Source organism: Dromiciops gliroides, chromosome 2 (assembly GCF_019393635.1).
Source record: "Dromiciops gliroides isolate mDroGli1 chromosome 2, mDroGli1.pri, whole genome shotgun sequence".
Taxonomy (NCBI): Eukaryota; Metazoa; Chordata; class Mammalia; order Microbiotheria; family Microbiotheriidae; genus Dromiciops; species Dromiciops gliroides.
Genome location: NC_057862.1, coordinates 663,391,549 through 663,404,745, shown reverse-complemented (window position 1 = coordinate 663,404,745; position 13,197 = coordinate 663,391,549).

Sequence of the window (13,197 nt, the reverse complement as noted above, 5' to 3'; positions counted from 1 at the left end):
TATGTAGCTCAAAATTTTGCATTGTCTTGTTAATTGGTATAAAATGCACATATATTTCACAGCTGTGCATGACATCTTCACATATTGATCATGTACTAGGACATAAAAACCTTGCAAAGAAATGCAGAAAAGCAGAAATCTTAAACACATTTTACAGACCATAATGCAATAAAAACTACATTTGATAGTCTTTGTAGAATTAATTAAAAACTAATTGTAGATTGAATATAACAGTCTTAAAATGAATGAGTCAAAGAACAAATCATAGAAACTATTGGTAATTTCACTGATGATGACTATAATGTAAAAGAATATAAAAAATTTAAGGATCAATTCAATGCATTAGTTAGGGAAAATTTTATATTTCTAAACACTTTCCATTAATAAAAGAGAGAAAGAAGAGATTAAATCAATTGGACATGCAATTAAAATAACTTAGAGAAGCAACAAATTAAAAGCCCAATCAAATACCAAAATAGAAATACTGAAAATCAAAGAAGAAAGTGAAAAACAGATTAATAAGTAAATCTAGGAGACTTTTTTGGGGAAAAAAAGATGAATTGTAAGATAATTTGATTTTTTTTTTTGCAGGGCAATGAGGGTTAAGTGACTTGCCCAGGGTCACACAGGTAGTAAGTGTCAAGTGTCTGAGGCTGGATTTGAACTCAGGTCCTCCTGCATCCAAGGCCAGTGCTTTATCCACTGTGCTACCTAGCTGCCCCTGATAATTTGATTTTTAAAAGAATAAAAAATTTCCAGTATTGAAAATAGAAATTCACAATAAGAAACTTAAAAAATTATTAAGAACTATTTCTTCCAAATGTATGCCCCAAACGTTATAATGTGAATGAAAAGGATGAATATGCTCAGTTTAATGGAATAGGAAATAGAGGACTTGACCCAATATTAGCAAAAAGAAAATGAATAAACCATAAATGAATTCCTTGAAAAAAACAAATCTAGGCACAGATGAATTTATAGGTGAATTTTATAAAATATTTAAAAATCATTCATTCCAATACCAGATAAGCTATATGAAAAAATATGAAAATAAGGAGATTCTACCAATTTCCTCATATGATACAAATATGATCTTGAAACCTAAGCTAAGGAAAGCCAAAAGAGAAGAAAACTAAACCAATACCTTTAATGAATACTAATGTAAAACTCTAGGTATGACATAAGAGAAAGGAATACAAGACCCCCTCACTCAAGTTGGTCAGGTCAAAGTTCATTATCTAGATGTAGTTTAATCATATCAGTCCTTGGGCTATCTAGACAAAGGAATCTACCTCCACCCAAAGCTCATCTGATCTCTTGGATTTCTCCCAGATGAAATTTGATGAAGTCTCTTACAGACACTGGACTTTCTTGAGTAGGGGAAGAAAGAAAGAACTAAGAAAGATAGATCTCTGGGTCTACCAAGAAATCAATTATTGATAATTATTTTCTCACACCCTCTTCCAGCTTTCCTTCCTTCCTTCCTTCCTTCCTTCCTTCCTTCCTTCCTTCCTTCCTTCCTTCCTTCTTCTCCCTTCTTCTCTCCCTCCTCTCCCTCTGTCCATATTGGTAATCATATACTTGCCTGTGAGTGTTCTGCCCAAAAGAATATAAATTTTGATCACTGAAACCTTAAAAGACATCTTGGTTTTTATGGCGTAGATTTCTTTTTTTCTTTTCCCTACTCATTCTGCCATTTTATAAAACTGGGACAATGAACTTTTTTTGCCCTGTGAGAGGGTAATGGATTTTGGAATGTCCAGAGGCCCCTTTGAGAGGATAATATTGGGAATGATTGAATTGGCTTTGCTGATTAACTCACTTAAAGTTGACTTGATTGAAACCACACCTACCTGAGAGCCTGGCCCTCAGGGGGGGTGTTCTCTGAACTCTGACCTCAGCACATTCTGCTCATGGACCGCCCTCAGGTCCAGTAAACCAATAGACTTAAATGATGCTAGCCAATGAGCTTGGAGCAGTATAGAAAGGCCACCTCTCCTCCCTGAGGAAGCTTCCACTCACAGTTAGGCTCTTGGATGTGCTTGTGGAGGAAGACTTGGAGGAAGAAGCAGGCCAGGCTGAGCTCTTATCTCTCCTCTAGGCTAGACAGACTTTCCTAACTTTCTGAGCCATGTGCTATCTCTCTTTACTAATATCTAATATACTTTGATAAAGGCTTAATGCCCCCCCAACTGGTGCTAAAGCTTCTAATTTATAAGTAGCAATATATTAGAAACCACAGCTAATTTTCCCCAAACTTCGACAGAAATAAGGCAACCACATATAATTTGAAATGCCACGACCCCATGTAGTGTTATTTATGATTTCTTGAAATACAGCATTGGACAACCAGCCTTTGATAAAACTTATTAGGATTAAAATTGAGCTACTTGACCATGCTTTAAACCCAAGTCACTCTGGCTTTCACTGATTGGCCAACAACAGGTCCCAACCTAAGCCTTATTTGGTCGTTGTTTGGGCTTTGATTGCCCAGAGTGAGTGGAAGAAGCAATTGTTTCTGTTTTGGCCAGAAACCCTGAGGGTCTTCCCTTCCCAGATTGATTTTTTTGAGTAGGTAGAAGAGGTCATTTTTTCCTCATTTGTTACCTAGCCTTAATCATTGAAGAAGCATTGCCTCAGACAAACTGAGACCTGTGAAAGACCTTAGGTTAAAAAGGCCACGGCCTCCAATTGTATCCCACGGCCGTCTCTACTTGTCCTGATCTATATCTCGCCACTGGACCCAGTCTGGAGGAGAGAGTGAGGATAGTGACTCTGCAAAGCCCTGCCTCCCTTAAATCCAAATTAATTCTGTTAAAAAAAGAACTGTCCCCACAGTAAATAGAGTGAGAAAACTAATTTTCCCATGAATCAGTGAAGGGAAGTCAAAGACTATGTCCTTCACGGATGTAAAAAAACAGAGAGCCCCATGAAACAGTAGTGAGCATCAGCTCAGCAAGGCAAGCAGCCCTTTTATTCTTCTTGGCAAAACAAAGCGCGCATGCTTGGGAGCAATCAACGAAGCAGTAAATCCACTCTTGATTTGTAGCATTTGTTGATTTCTGAGGAGTAAAGTTTACAAAGAGGCTGAGACACCATTACAATCCAGACTCTGGGGTCTACAGATAAATTGGAAAGGGAACAACTAAAAAGTCGGTAATGGGGATACACGAGTGTAGCCCAGGCAGAATCGGGGATCCTTATCTCAACTTCTACACACACTGATAGGTTGAATGCCCAGAGCAAGGCTGCCTACATTTCAGGACAGGGTTCTTGGGGATATCCCTGAAGGGGTGAGGGATTTTTTCTAAGGCATTAAATTGTGAGGTTTCTCATGGTCCCAATATTCTCTCATAGAGTTCCTGTTGTGTTTAATCAGATGAGCAGTGTGTCTAGTTGGAGACAACTTATAACTTAAAGAGCATTGTATTGTCAAGATATTAGGAGGCTAGCTGTGTGACCCTGGGCAAGTCACTTAACCCCAATTGCCTCACTGAAAAAAAAAAAAGATATTAGGAGATGCTCTGTTTTCCAGAGCTAAGGCCCAACAAGGAAGCTGTGCCCTGAGCTTGGCATAACAATCCTTTGAGTTCACCCTATGGCATATAATTATTGTATTGCTTTGACTAGCACCTGGTCTTCTCTGAGCTTGGTCAAGCACCAGAGAAACTCAGATAAGTTCCAGGAATAAAGCCCTGCCATGAATCAAACTTGTCTCATTGTTGCTGTTACTCCTCATGGTCAGGACTACAGCTCACTGTGTAACCATTGGTAAAAGAATCAAGGTTTAGCCATGTGACAGCAGGTCCCCCCACTAGGGGCAGGGCCCCAAGACATAGATCCCTCCTTGTTTGCAAGTCATTTTCCTCACTTCGAAATTAAACTTTTATTAGATTTCTGACCCTCCTGTCTGTACCCTGCTCTGTTTGGTTCTGGTCATTCACAGGTTAGAGGCCACTTTGGTCCTGTTGACAGTATTAATTATTAGCATCCTTGTGGTTCAGTTCAGACTCACATTTTGTGACCTTGGGCAAGTCAATTAATTAATTCTCTTAGTCTCATTTTCCTCATCTGCCAAATTAGGGGGGTGTTAGGACCCAACTTAAAGCAAGTGATAAAATGCTATACCTTGATCAGGGGAAACTATATCTTGATTGTTCACTAAGGTAGAAAAAGGCCTTGACAACTCCCAAGGTGTGACATAAAGTATTTTTGGATTAGCTAATGGACTTGGTCATAATTTTGGGGGCCTCTATAAAGCCAATGAATTAGTTGGAATTTGAGATTCAAGTGTCTGGAGAGAGAAGAGAAAACTGCCCTTGAGAATAATTGCTGTAAGTGAAAGGAAGCAGGGGAGAAAAGATGGACAAGGTTTATGGTTCTTAGCACCCCTCCTAACCTGACAGATTATCTCAGTAGGGAATTGGTTTCCTCCTCTCTTAGTCATTGTTTCATTCTGGTAGCAGTTTGGGGGCTTTGTCTCTTTAGGACCAACATCTGACCATCTCAGTTATCTAATCCAGCATTTTGTAACTGTTTTGGAATCTCTGCGCTCATAGCTAACATTAATAATTACTCATCACAGATGACAGAAATACCTATGCTGAGGAAGGGAAAGCCTTTATTATCTCTGTGTGCAGATTTTATTGAAAGGAACCCCAAGATTCTAATGCTAATCCAGTGTAGACACTATATGCAATGGTTGCAATAAAAATCTATGAATAAGGAAAACTGAGGCACAAGTTCTGAGTATGATCAATTTATTATCAAGGCTAGCAATTGACAATAAATGACATCAATAGCCCCTCAGTAGCCAAAGACAAGTTGAGGGATTCACGGGGAGAATTTTTATAGTCAATAAAGAGAAATCAAAAGTTACAGAATCTTGAATAAGTTTTAACTGATTTCTGATAGGTTGGAAGGAATAAGCAACTTCGGTGATTTGCAATATTGAGCTGGAGGACATTGTGGAGGCATTCTGGGGTATTTTAGTGGCATAGCAATCATCAAACTTTCTTGCTAATTGGCTATAACATTAACTAGTTACATCTGTTATAGAATTGAGTGAACAGAAGTCTGGTATTAGTAGTGACTGTGACTGAGAGGCCTAATTTACCCCACCACAAAAGGAAACTGAGACTACTATAGAATTGGGAACTAGTCATGCTAGAAGGAGCTCAGCTCTGCAAAAATAAGAAACTCTTAATATACTGATCATATATCTCTTAATCTAATGGTTATCTAAATTAGGCTTTAGAAGGGAAAATAAATCAACAGAATAATTAAATATTAACTTTATCAATAGCTATGTCTTTGGGGCAGCTAAGTGGTCCAGTGGATAAAGCACTGGCCCTGAATTCAGAAGGGCAGGGTTGAAATCCGGCCTCAGACACTTGACACTAGCTGTGTCAAGTCACAACCCTTATTGCCCTGACAAAAAAAAGAAAGAAAGGAAGGAAGGAAGGAAGAAAAGAAGAAAAAGGAAGAAAAAGAAAAGAGTTATTTATTATATAACCATTAAGAGCTCCACACCCACTCCTACCCCAGGCTCTGGCATTGAGTTCAATGGTTGGTGTGGACATTAAAGTCAAGTTGAGTTGTCAAAAGAAAGAAGGAACCATATTATAGCTGAGCACAGAATTAATAAAGGGAAAGTATCTCTTAGAGTGTTGGTGTACTTTAAAATGTTTTCTTTCCCCTAAATCATCAGCATTACAGAGATTTTAAAAAAAAACACAACTTTACATAGCCCTGACTTTTATATTTACTATATTTAATATGGAAAGAAGGTTGAATTGGTGGGATGAGCAAAGGAGGTGAGCAAACTCTACAGCTAGAAGTTCCACTTTTCTTCCATAGGACATCCTGCTTGCATGGCCCCTCCCCCACCTCTGTCCTGTTCCTGCTTCTCAGAGCACTTATTAAGGAGTTTGGCACTTTTCCAAAAAGGGATCAGCACTGGGCAGAGCATAGCATGAAGATGGGGTCACCAGTTCAGTTCTTCTACCTTCTACTGCTCTGACTCACAGGGAAGAAAGGAAAATACAGAGTAGTCATGGAGCCATAATAGTGATTTTGTTCTTTTTATATCATCCAAAGCTCTTTTGTGAGACTTGTGAAAGTTCTCCTTTATTTGAGTGTACGGTACTTACATGCTGGTTTTTCTTGAAAGTAATGGGGTAAAATTTGGTTAACTCTTGGTAACATTTGTATTTTCTTTCTCACTGTAGATGACAGAGGAGATTGTCCTTACTCAATCTTAGGTCTCCTTGTCTGTCTCTAGGGGAGAGAATCACCATGTCCTGCAGGACCAGTCATAGGGTAAACACTAGCTACTTACATTAGTACCAACAGAATTCAGAAATAGCCCCCAGGGGGTGGCTAGGTGGCACAGTGGATAAAGCACCAGCCCTGAATTCAGGAGTACCTGAGTTCAAATCCTGCCTCAGACACTTGACACTTACTAGCTGTGTGACCCTGAGCAAGTCACTTAACCCCCACTGCCCTGTGCAAAAAAAAAAAAAAATAGCCCCCAGATCTCTCATGCGTAACACATCCAGCCTGGGATCTGGGGTCCCTGCTTGGTTCAGTGGCAGTGGGTCTGGAATAGATTTCTCCCTCACAATCAGTGGAGTGGCTGCTGAAAATGTTGCAGTCTCCTACTGTCATCAGTGGGGTCAATGCCCTCCCACAGTGTTCCATCATTGTTTGTTTTTGGTTTTGTTTTGTTTTTTGAGAAGCAATGGGAGTTAAGTGACTTGCCCAGGGTCACACAGCTAGTAAGTATTATGTGTCTGAGGCTGGCTTTGAACTCGGGTCCTCCTGAATCCAGGGCCAGTGCTCTATCCACTGCGCCACCTAGCTGCCCCCTCCATCATTGTTTACAAACCTTCCCCAGCAGTTTTAGCTCAGGGAAGCAGCTACTTCTTCTAGGATCCCCCTAGGAAAAGAAGTCACTACTCCATGTTCTGTATTGAGCTCAGCTAGGAGTCCTATATCCCAATCATGTGCTGTTGGTGGAGTTGTGAACTAGTCCAACCATTCTGGAGAACAATTAGGAACTATGTGCAAAGAGCTACACAACAGTAAATACCCTTTGACCCAGCAATACCACGACTAGGTCTGTATTCCAAAGAGATAAAAGAAAAGGCAAAAGGACCTGTTTGTACAAAAAATATATATATTTGTAGCTGCTCTTTTCATGATGGCAAAGAATTAGACACTAAGGAGATACCCATCAACTGAACAATGGCTGAACAATTGTGAAGGCATACTCTTTTGCTGTAAGAAATGATGAACAGGATGGTTTCAGGAAAAACCTGGGAAGATTTATATGGACTCATGCAAAGTGAAGTAAGTAGAACCAGGAGAAAATTGTACAGTTACAATGGTATTGTAACAATGCTCAACTCTGAGCAAGACAGTGATCCAAGACAATTCCAAAGTTGATGAAAAAAGTCATTCCTCTCCAGAGAGAGAACTTAAGCATGGAGAGCAGACTGAAGCAGACTGAAGCATACTTTTTTATTTAGTTTATTTTTCTTGAGGTTTTCCTTTGCAACATGGCTAACATGGAAATGTTTTGTATGACTTCACATGTATAATGGATATCATATTGTTTGCTGCCTCAAGATGTGAGGCAGGAGCAAGAGAGAAGAGAATGTGGAACTCAAAATTTTAAAAAAGAATGTTACAGTTTTTGCACATAATTGGAAAATATTTAACAAAATAAAATATTTTTTGAAAACTGTTAAGTTTTTAATTGGGTACATTTAGATTTAATATGGATAAGGTTTTGGAGATTTTCCATTTGGGCAGGGTCATAATATCTCATCAGACTTGTTGATAGCATGTTGTAAAGTTCTAAAATAATGAAGTTGGAAACATTAGGACCAATCCCAGTCAAAGTGTCAGGACTTACAAGTTTACTGATAATAAAGAGTGAGTTTAATCTGTTAGAGTATTTGACCATTACTTATGAGAACTGTATTATACCTGTAAATTATGTGAATTGAAGGTATATCTTTGACTCAACTTAGTAACAATAAACTTTAGGTTCCAGGATTTCATTTTTACCTTAGAGGCTAATAGGCAGTACAAAAACCCTGGAGGCTTAAAACATATTTCTAGCATGTTTCTAGCATTTTGAGTGACTAAGTATGATCACACACATTCACCATATGTGTAAAATTCTAGAATGCCATTATTTTAAATTTCTAATGATGTATGCTCCAAGATGGATTTAAACTAGCAAAGACAAATAAAGAAATACTCTCTATATGTTTATCATTAATATTTATTAAAACATGATAAAAACAATAATAAGTAGTAAATAGCAAGATTTTGATATCTGAAGTAAAATCTCTTGGGATTGTGATTTAATATTGTTCTGAGTTTTGCTTTCAAGTATGACTGTCTGAACTGTCATTAAGTCAATAGTCCACCATTCAAGGCGAATGCCACATGCTGCCCTAAGAATTGCTACAGGTGCCTAGGAAGGTTGAGGGGACAATCCTGCACATGCAAAGGTAGAATCCTGTTGACTCAGATTCCCTATTATACTATTTCCTTTTTGTATAGGAAATTTTTCCACTAGGTTTATTTTGAGCCTGGATATTAAAACCGCTCTTCTGAGCTATGGCATGTTTAGATTGAGTCACTTCCAGGGATTCTGTCATGGTTTGCACATGCTTTGTCTTCCATGTTATGAGAAGTAAAACACTGAGTTGCAGCTCCAAGTATTTCACTTTTGCATTGTCATTTCATGAGGCTTTTATCTTGGGGGGTTCTTTCTGCCTTAAATTGTAAATTTAACTCTAATTACTGTACATCTGAAACATGCTTTTAAAGTTGATATGAGGGAGCTGACTGTGGAAATCAAACACTTCACCATCTTATGGATCATATAACTATAAACTTGAGGGAAGCATTATGAGACTGATCAAAAGTTTAAGGGACATGAAGTCATTGTTCAAGGTGACCCTTTTCTGTTAGATCCTAGAGAAGGAGCATATAGCAGACCTCTCACCCCAGGAATGGTAGTGGCAATCTCACAGTCCCTCTTTGCAAAATTCCATTTTTCTTAGTTGTACATGAGTGGGATGGGAAATACACCCACTGACCCCCTAATCGAGACTGGAGGAGAAAGGAGGTCAAAGCACTGATTTTATTTCTTTTGAAAGAAAGGTGCAACACACTCACTGGGGCAACCAGGAGGTGTGACACACAGAGATCAAGAATCAAGCAGTTTTTATACCCTTTACAGACATCTATTTTAAGCAGGATGCGGTAATTAGGTTGAAACTATATGTTCAGCAATAAATCTTTCTCCTACGTCAGAGTGCTCCACCTTAGGGATCCAGTCGTGGGTTATTTTGCAAAAATATCCTAAATTTCCTTTTTCAGCAAACATTCTGTCATGTCTGCATGCAGACCTTAGTATGAGGCAACTTTCAAGCTGATATGCCTATATTTAGCAGGGGGATAGTAGCTTCCTGGTTTTTTCGAGCTCTAGAGAGAGAGACAGAGAGAGAGAAGGGGCTTCTAAGACCTTGGGATCAGATCACTAGGCTGAGAGGGGGGCATTTTCCCTCTCAGTAGAGAGGCGTATCCCTATATCCCTCCCATATGTTACAAAGATTATTCTGCCAATGTATCTGGGAAAGAATGGAGAGAAAACATGCATGGTGGACAATGGACAGGCCTCAGCCTCTTCATCCTGACAATACACAAAAGCCACTCATGAAACATATAACTTTTATTTAAATTTTCACCCTTATTCCACCCCTTCCCTTGAGCACAGAGAAGGCAAGTAATATCATACCTATTATACAAATGGTCTTGTAAAACACATTTCTGCTTTAATCATATTTTCAGGTGGGGGGGAGGGGGGAAACAAGAAAAAGGAAAGACAAAAATATGCTTCAAAATCTGCACTCTAGGGGCAGCTAGGTGGTGCAGTGGATAAAGCACCGGCCCTGGAATCAGGAGTATCTGAATTCAAATCCGGCCTCAGACACTTAACACTTACTACTAGCTGTGTGACCCTGGGCAAGTCACTTAACCCCAATTGCCTCACTAAAAAAAAAAAATTTAAAAAAAATCTGCACTCTGAATTATCCAATTCTCTATCTGCAGGAGGAGAACATTTTTCATCATGAGTCCTTTGGAGTTCTGGACCATTGTAGTGATCACAGTGGCCAAGTCTTTCAGTTATCTTTACAATATTGCTGTTACTGAATATAGTTTTCTTAGTTGAGTTCATCCCATTCACATTCAGTTTTGATTCCTAAGTCTGTACCACATTCTGTTTCTTCTTCTTTTGCTTACTCTGTTCCCTCTTTAAGAGTCTGTTTTGATGCTATGCCTTTCTTAGTCTACCCTCCCTAATATTTTCCCCTCCCTCATTCTCTGAGCCCCTTCCTAGCCTGCTTCTTTCTTGGGCAAGGTAAATTTCTATACCCAATTGTGTATTTCTTCCCTTTCTGAAACACTTCAGATGAGAATGAGGTTCAAGCATTGCCTGCTTCATTCCCTTCCCTCCTAACATTGTAAAAAGTCATCCTTGCACATCTTTTATGATAATTTCCCCTATTCTTCTGCTCCTTTTCCCCTTCTCTCACTGCATCCCTTTCTCAACCATCCATTTTTTGGAGATTATCCCAATATACCAAACTTATACCCATTCCCTCTTTGTAAGTATAAACTGCCAAGGATAAGAAAGTTCTTAAGGGTTCTAAAGAGTATATTTAGGAATAAAAACAACTTAATCTTATTAATTTCCTCATGATTTCTCACTCATGCTTACTATTTTATGATTTGAGTCTTGTGTTTAAGTGCTACAGAAATGGTCTTTTCTTCAGGAATGCTTGGAAATCCTCTATTTCATTAAATATCCATTCCCCTTCCCCCTAATAATATTATACATAGTTTTGCTGGGTAGATAATTTTTGGTTGTAATCTAAGGTCTTTTGCTTTCTGGACTATCATACCCCAAGTCCTCTGCTCTTGCAACTTGTGTGATTTTAACTGTGGTTCCATGGTATTTGAACTGTGTCTTTCTGGCTGCTTGCAGTATTTTCTCTTTGACCTGGAAGCTCTGGATTTTGGCCATCATTACTAGGAGTTTTCATTTTGGGATCTCATTCAGGAGGGAAGCAGTAGATTCTTTCTATTTCTACTTTGCCCTCTGGTTCTAATATATCTGGACAGTTTTCTTTTATAATGTTGAAATATGTCTAGCCTCTTTGTAAATCATGGTTTTTAGGTAGCTCAATAATTACTAAGTTATCTTTCCTTGGTCTATTTTCCAGATCAGTTGTTTTCCTCATGAGATGCTTCACATTTTGATATTTTTGGTCCTTGGACATTGTTACTGTTTCTTAATGTCTCATGGAATCATTAGCTTCCACTTGACCAATTCTAATTTTTGGAAGATATTTTCTTCTGTGATTTTTTTATACCTCTTTTAACTCACCAATTTTTAATTGGCCAATTTTAATTTCTGAGAATTTATTTTCTTCAGCACTTTTTCATGTATCTTTAACCCAGCTGTTAGTTCTTTTTTTCTTTCTTTTTTTTTTTTTTTTTTTTTAGTGAGGCAATTGGGGTTAAGTGACTTGCCCAGGGTCACACAGCTAGTAAGTGTTAAGTGTCTGAGGCCGGATTTGAACTCAGGTCCTCCTGACTCCAGGGCCGGTGCTCTATCCACTGCGCCATCTAGCTGCCCCCCCAGCTGTTAGTTCTTGTGTCAACTCTTATTTTTTCTCCCAAACTTTGCTCTACCACTCCTACTTGATTTAAATTTTGCTCTATTAAAAAAATTCTCCTGAGCTTGTCAAGAAATTCTTTTTGGGCTTGTGTCCAATTTGCATTTTTCTTTCAGGCTTTATAAGTCATTGCCTTTGAGTTTGTCTCGAGCTTCCCTGTGCCCATAGAAGCTTTTTATTGTTATGTTCTTTTTTGGTGTGGGTGCAGGGGAAAGTTTGCTGATTTTTCTAGCCTGTTTCTTTGAGTTTGGACTTTCTGTTAGTGTTTGGTTCTTATTACCTCTGGGGACACCTATGAGATCTGATCTGATTTTTATCCTCTGCTGCTTTCTAAGGTTAAGTCTATGAACTTGTAAGGTTTTGGGTTTTTTTTGTTGCTTTTAGGGTAATCTGACCCGGGAAGAAGTCAGGTCACTGCCTTCCTTACCTTAATCAGGCACAGTCACATGCTCCCTTGCCACTATAACAATTCCTCTCTGACTTGGACCTACAATTCAGAAGAGAGTAATGGGTCCTAGAGCTGCCAAATGGCACCTCATCCAGCACCTACTGCTAGCACAGAAGTCCCCTGAAAGCTTTCTGATCAAATGTTCAGTGCCCTTACCTTCCTTGGACACACTAGGTTGCTCAGCACTGCTGAGCTAAAATCCTATGCACTGCACTTCTGGCCAGTTCTTACTTCACTGTCTACATACTCCTCTGACTTCCTGTATGAGTCAGTGTGACTTTTCCTTCACTTTCTCACTCAGAATTCAATTTGGTGCATTTTAAATGTTGGTCTAGAGGGAGTGTGTTGGGAGAAATCAGGAAAAAATGATTGTTTGTTTGTTTGTTTTGGTGGGGCAATGAGGGTTAAGTGACTTGCCCAGGGCCTGAGGCCCAATTTGAATTCAGGTTCTCCTGAATCCAGGGCCAATGCTTTATCCACTGTGCCATCTAGCTGCCCCCAAGAATTTTCTAATGTCAACTAAGTTCTGTGTCCCACTAAAGACATTCTCACAGTCATATTTCTCAGCAGTATGAACCCCCAGATGTCAATAAGTTCTGAGTTCAGGTAGAAGGCTTTCTCAAATACATTACATTCAAAACTTTTCTTTCCAGTAAGGATTATTTGACATTGAATAAGTTCTGAGTTACAGTGGAAAGCATTCCCACACAACTTACATTCATAAAGAATACCTCTAGTAGGAATTCTGTGATGTACAATAAATTGGGTCTTACTCTTGAAGGCCTTCCCACATTTATTACATTCTTAAGTTTTCTCTCATATGAATTCTCTGGTGCAGAATAACTTCTGATTTCATGCAGAAGATCTTTCAACACACATTATGTTTATTTTTTTAATTATAAAAGTATTTTATTATTTCCAGTTACATGTAGAGATATTATTCAATATTTCTTTTTATAAGATCTCTAGTTTCAAATTTTT